Source organism: Lepisma saccharinum, chromosome 20, assembly GCF_977018435.1.
Source record: "Lepisma saccharinum chromosome 20, izLepSacc3.1, whole genome shotgun sequence".
Lineage (NCBI taxonomy): Eukaryota > Metazoa > Arthropoda > Insecta > Zygentoma > Lepismatidae > Lepisma > Lepisma saccharinum.
The window spans coordinates 4,771,592-4,777,965 of NC_139248.1; positions in this window are offsets into that span (position 1 = coordinate 4,771,592).

Genomic DNA, 6,374 nt, shown 5'->3' on the forward strand with positions numbered 1-6,374 from the left:
GGTTCAATATCTTCTCCGTAGAGAAAATTATGCTCATTTCTTTGTTTTCCTTGACCCTGTACATCCAGGGCCAAGGAAGTCAGTAATAAGGTGTGTTATATACAGTGTACACCAGGGCCGGCGCTAGTAATTTTGCCGCCCTAGGAGGTAGCGAACCCCCCCCCCTCCTCCTCCCGCCATTACGTAGCAACGGTAAATTGAAAATTAATATATTCCTAAGTAAAACATCAAACTATAACATAAATAATTTTATTATACTATTAACCAAAAAAGGATATCTCGCTCGACCACAGTTAAACACTAATTTTATATTAGACTTATTATTATACTTTATGAAAACTCTCTCTTTCTTTTAAATGTATCTTAAATGTAACAAGTATTAGGAAAGAAATGAAGGCTTGACTTCATATGTTTAACGTTGTAGGTCTGTGATACATTATTGGATTTTTAAAATGTGGGTGATCTAAGGTCTTAATTCTTTCCTGCGTTTTCCCCGCATAAAGCGGCTCTGGGGTTCAACCAGCCTCAAATGAATGGGTGTACCATGGGGGCAACCCTGGGAGGTAAAGGCTTTTTTCAAAACGCCGATATGCTTGCAAGAAATCATCAAACACATCGTAGATTAATAATTTGAAGGCATTTGCTCATTACATTACGTGGAATAAGAAGTCATACGTACCATATAACTAGTGAGCAAAGAAATGTAAAACCACACAACTAGTTTGCAATACACCGAGCCTCATGTGCGACCATTTGGACAGTTTTATTGTCGCCAATTATTTGAAGGAGCGCATCATAGACCTCTCCCATTTGACATCTCAACAAAGTTAAGGCATATAGTGCTGATTAAACAATATAAAAAAGTCAAGACAGCGTTTGTAATTCTTCTCCTTCGTGACCCTCACCGCCGGGTATGTGGCAGTCTTGGTCAAGAAGGTGTACAACACTGCGAATTGTGGAGGAGTACCATAGAATTGAATTCGTAGTAGTAGCTGTGGTCATATAGATATCGCAATACTATACTTCACTTCACTGACCTGTAACACTGATCACAAACTTGCATATACACACAAATTTTAAAATTAAATACCAATCTGGCGGGCAAAACTATATAGTATCCACATTGTACGAGGGGGTGGGGAGACGATAACAGGGAGTGTATGATACAGGAAATGGTATCTTGGCTCTGTGTAGTCTGTTAAAAAAGGGCGTGTCTGTGTTTGTTCCTTAACGTGCAATGGAAGAATAGATAATCTGGCGTTTGTTTGATTACTCTGCAATCACATGCAGGAGATTCATAACGTGATGTTCTTTTGATTATATGAAAAAAATACTGGTGACATTTTGAAGGATTCTATAGAGCAGAAGTTTCAAATGTATTATACAAATTAGTAATAGTATTTTAAATATTTGTGGCAACGTGTTCAATTCACTGAAGTATTCTTAAAAATGTATACTACTATGTAAGACCATTACAGACACATTAACATTTATTTCATAGAACCTATAAGCGATATTAAAAAATACAATACTTCTGCAACTCAATTCTGCTTTATGGCCAAGTTACAAAGCAAAAATTAAACCATTAAGCTAAACTCCTACAGCTGATCAAAATCTAATTACAGCTTCGCAGTAACGCAACTTAGCTTTGAACAAAACTTCGTGTATATGTTGTGCTTATAAAATACCGACACGAAAGTTCTATTAATCATTTTACACATCGGTAAGAAGCCACACTTGGTTTCTACTGCAGAAATTAAAGACTACACATCGAAAGGTGGAAAAAATCTGCCCTTGCATGTTGACCTGAGACTGCAGTGGCGTTCCCATGATTTTCGAAAGGGAGGGGTTACGTACACTATTTTTGATAGTCATCCCTCATTTTGTCATCTTTTCCTACATTTGACGTTCTTTCTTTTTAGGAATACTGGGCCAACGGGAAGGGTTATAACCCCCACCAACTTACCCTTGGGCACGCCACTGCCTGTGAGAATGAAATATTACTTTATGCCAAGTTTGCCTGAAAGCAAAGTTGTACAATATTACATTTCATGTTAGGCAGACTTTGATATATTCGCGGAAACATGTTGTGCACTGAAGAAAAAAATACAAGTGCATAGCCTAGTGTAAGTATAGCGTACATAAATGCTCATTTGAACTTTTCTTTTCTGGTATACACAGTACATTATGTTCAACGTACTTGGAAGATGTATCTTGTAATAAATAATAATAACAAGTGGTGTGCGGTATCTAGAAAAGTCGGGACCGTGATCGGAAAGAAAAATTCTGTCCCGATCCCGACTTCAGCAAATGACTTCCCTACTTTTCTGGATCCCGAGCAGTCGGGAAATACCGAATGGTCATTTCAAAACGGCATTAATTCTTTCCTTTTCTACATTGCAAGTGCCTGGAACTTATCGGAAATTGTTAGTTTTCATTCCAGAAATACAAACACAATCACTTAAGGTGAAAATGACGTGTAGAATTTGAAATTTCCAGAGCGTCGGAAAAGTTCGGAAATTTCCCGTCCCGAAAATTTCCAGACTAGTAGAGAAATTGCGAATATTTCCCGTCCCGAATGACGGGATTTAAAAAAAAATCCCGTTCCGATCAATAATATTCTGTCCCGCATAAGAATAAGTACCTATCGATATTTATTTTCAATTTGTCTAAAGCCACAAAATGTAAATGGGTGGAAATGCTCATTTGTGTACTCGATTTCGTGTGTTCAGTTTCTGGTATGGTTTTTCTATCTGCATAGTGCAACACTAGCGCATAGATTTGGAATTCATTTCATTGATAAATTCACTTCTTACCGTCGTTTCGTCATTACGAGTAAACAACGGATTGGCCCAACCTATACTTCTAATAACCTTGGTTCTCCCCACCCAGTTTGTCAACACAGAATGCCAGACAATAACTTCCATCAGAATCAATAATTCCTTTGGGCAGGGGCTTGGAACATCAGTTCCCAGTTCTCTTTTACTACCGTGATTAAACTATTACTGAAAATTTTATGATGAGTTGTTTCACATTCAAGGTTAACGGAAGCGTTCCTGAGTGATTCATGGTGGTTTTATCTTCAGAATCATCACAGACTTTCTGAAATAAAAAATAAATTGGATGCATGTGAAAACATGGGTTCATACTACAGCACGCAAACCTAAACACAGACTCATAACTTTGGCATTGACTTTGGGAAGGGAGTGAAGGTAAGCCACTTTCTGCTTCCCCCCCCCCTCAAGAGTATCTCAAAGGGGCAGTTTCTTTTTGCCACTCTTCTCAGTCATTGGCGTACCAGATATTTGGATAGGGTGGAGACAAGGACATATTTAGAGGGGGATCCAGGAGGTCCAGACTTCCCCCGAGAGACTTACAAAGTACACAAATTAAATAATGAAAGTAATGAAATAATAAAATAACTAAAATTAAATAATGAAAAATATACTTGTTGTTTAATAGAGGTTTTTTTTTTATTTTTTTTTTATTTCTGCCAAACTTGTTTCGAAGGCATAGGATTATATTGGGATCATACGACTTTGAGTGACTGTACCAAAGACGATTTATGCAATATTTATTACTACTTTTAATAAAGTTCATAAAATGTTACCAGGAAATTTACTTTTCGTCAACTGGATCGATCCTTTTTTGATACTAAAAAGTTAATCAATTTTTATCTATTTGACATTAATTTCCTTGCCACGGCAGTCGTTCTTTTACAAATGCTGCCGGTTGCCCGACCCTGTGGCCGAGTGGTTAGCACATCGCGCTGCGACGCCAAGGGTCCCGGGTTCGAATCCTGGTCGGGCTTGGTTGTTTGTGAATGTCCATTCATCAATTTCATCATTTCATCACTCATCCTCATCTTCGCAAATTAGCCAAGAGGCACAAAACGCGAAGTAAAATAAACTAAATCAAATCAAAACAAATGCTGCCGGCCTTAACTACACGTAAGCTAAGAATACATGCTCTTATATCACTATCCTTAAACCGTCGTTTTACCTATTAATTTAATAAAAATATAGATAATACCGGGTGTCCATAAAATCCCTTTACAACTTCAAAAATTCACTACAAATGCAAATGATGATATATTTGAGTGATTTTTTTATTGTACTCGTTTACTATTAAATTTTGTACTAATAATCAATTTGTGTATTTCCGGTAACATTGTGAAGAAAGAGAGGCCCTCGAAAGAAAAATGGCTACTCCGCAAGAAAAGGTACAATGTGTGGCGTGGTTCATTGAAACAAAATCTGACACTCAGACTCAGCGAAAGTTCAGGACTAGGTATGGGAATCAACCACCAGCATGTCCATCAATTCGTGAATGTCACAGGAAATTCATGGAGACCGGTACGATTTTGGATAAAGCAAGAAGTGGAAGAAAACGAGTATCAGTGGAAGACATCGAACGTGTAAGACAAGGCTTTGTTAATTCTCCAAAGAAATCCATTCGCACTGCTGGCAGACAGTTACAGCTACCACGATCAACAGTGCACAAAATCCTACACCACAACCTGCGATTGATTACGTATAAAGTGCAACTGTTGCATGCCATCGAGCCCAATGATAAACCGAAACGCAAACCATTTGCAGTAGACATGCTTCATCGAATATCGGAGGATGCAATGTTCCTCAACCGAGTGTGTTTTACTGGTGAGGCAACATTTCATGTTTACGGTAAACTGAACAAGTACAATGCGAGAATCTGGGACTCAGAAAACCCCCATGCGACAATGGACCTGAAATGAGACAATCCAAAGGTGACTGTGTGGTATGGACTGATGTTCAATCGAATCATTGGTCCATTTTTCTTTGCGGAGCAAACAATTACTGCAAATGTTTACCTTGACCTTTTGACTGAATATGTGACACCACAACTTTCTGACCTTCAACCAACCGTCCTTTACCAACAGGATGGTGCACCACCACATTGGGGATTAAATGTTCGTGACTTCTGGACCAAACATTTCCCGGTAGGTGGATTGGACGGGATGGCCCTATTCCCTGGCCACCTCGTTCATCAGACATAACGCCTCTAGATTTCTTTCTATGGGGCTACGTTAAAGACACTGTGTATCGAACAAATGTACGGAACATTACTGACCTCAAACAAAGGATCACTGATGCTATTGCCACCATTGATGAGGCTATGCTAGAGAGGACATGGCGCGAAATCGATTTTAACCTTGACGTCCTTCGTGCAAGCAATGGTGCCCATATTGAGGTTTATTAAGTTATGAAAAAACTTCAATATATACTGCTACTATGTGACAAATTTCATTTAATTATCTCTTCATATGTCTTTGGAATAAAAGCTTGAAGTTGTAAAGAGACTTTATGGATTATTATTAATTTGAATATTTTAAGTAATGCTTTTTAATTAATTAAATATAATTAGAATTATTTTAATTTAAACATTATTATTATGAGACACTTAGTTCGGACCCCTACCGAAGTATATTTCTAGGTACGTGCCTTGGTGGAGAAGCTATTGATATACCTAGGTAATATTGAGTGGTGGAAGCAGTGGCCCATGATTTTCGAAAGGAAGGGCGTTATGTATATATATTTTTTGTAGTCAGCCCTCATTTTGCATCTTTTACTGTCTTTAACATTCTTTTTTTTAAATAATACTGGACCAAAGTGGGGATTATGATCCCAACCCCCTCCCTTGGCACACCACTGGGTAGAAATAATAGTGATCTGGCGGCAGAAGTGTATGACGAGGATATAGCTACAAAAAGTATTGTCCCTGTATGGTAGGTGCCTATGTAGGAAAGTTACAAAGGTTTTGTTTAACTAACTTTCGTTCTTTTTTATTATTACCAAAAGGCAGTGACCGCGATTAGGAATGGCGTGGGCAATTGCACGCGCTATGACCTCATCTACCAAGAGAAAGTAAACTGTCATTACCCCCCAGTTTTGGCACCCAATCGCCGCCACTGCCAAACGGGTATTACTTGGCGGACGTGCCTCGTAAATTCAGACGAGACCGAGAACAATAGGAAATTACAACTCGAGAAGAGACAGGCCATCTTGTCTCTTCTCGATACCATCCCTCTTATGAAATCCATGCTAACTAAACAACTAACTAGCTCTCTAGCCTTCTTAAACCCGAAGGTTTATGGCAGCAGCAACACAAGTCTTCCATATGTCCTGTCCCTATCCTGAGCAAGATCAATCCAATCTTTTACATCCTTACAGATTCCCTTTAGGTCCATCTCGACATTATTCCTCCATCTTCGTCTTGGCCTTCATACAGGTCTCCTGCCATCAGGTTTCCCAATAAGAATCCTGTTAACTCATCTTTCCTGTCGCATTCGTACCACATGGCCTGCCCACCTAAGTCTTCTCGATTTAATTATTCTA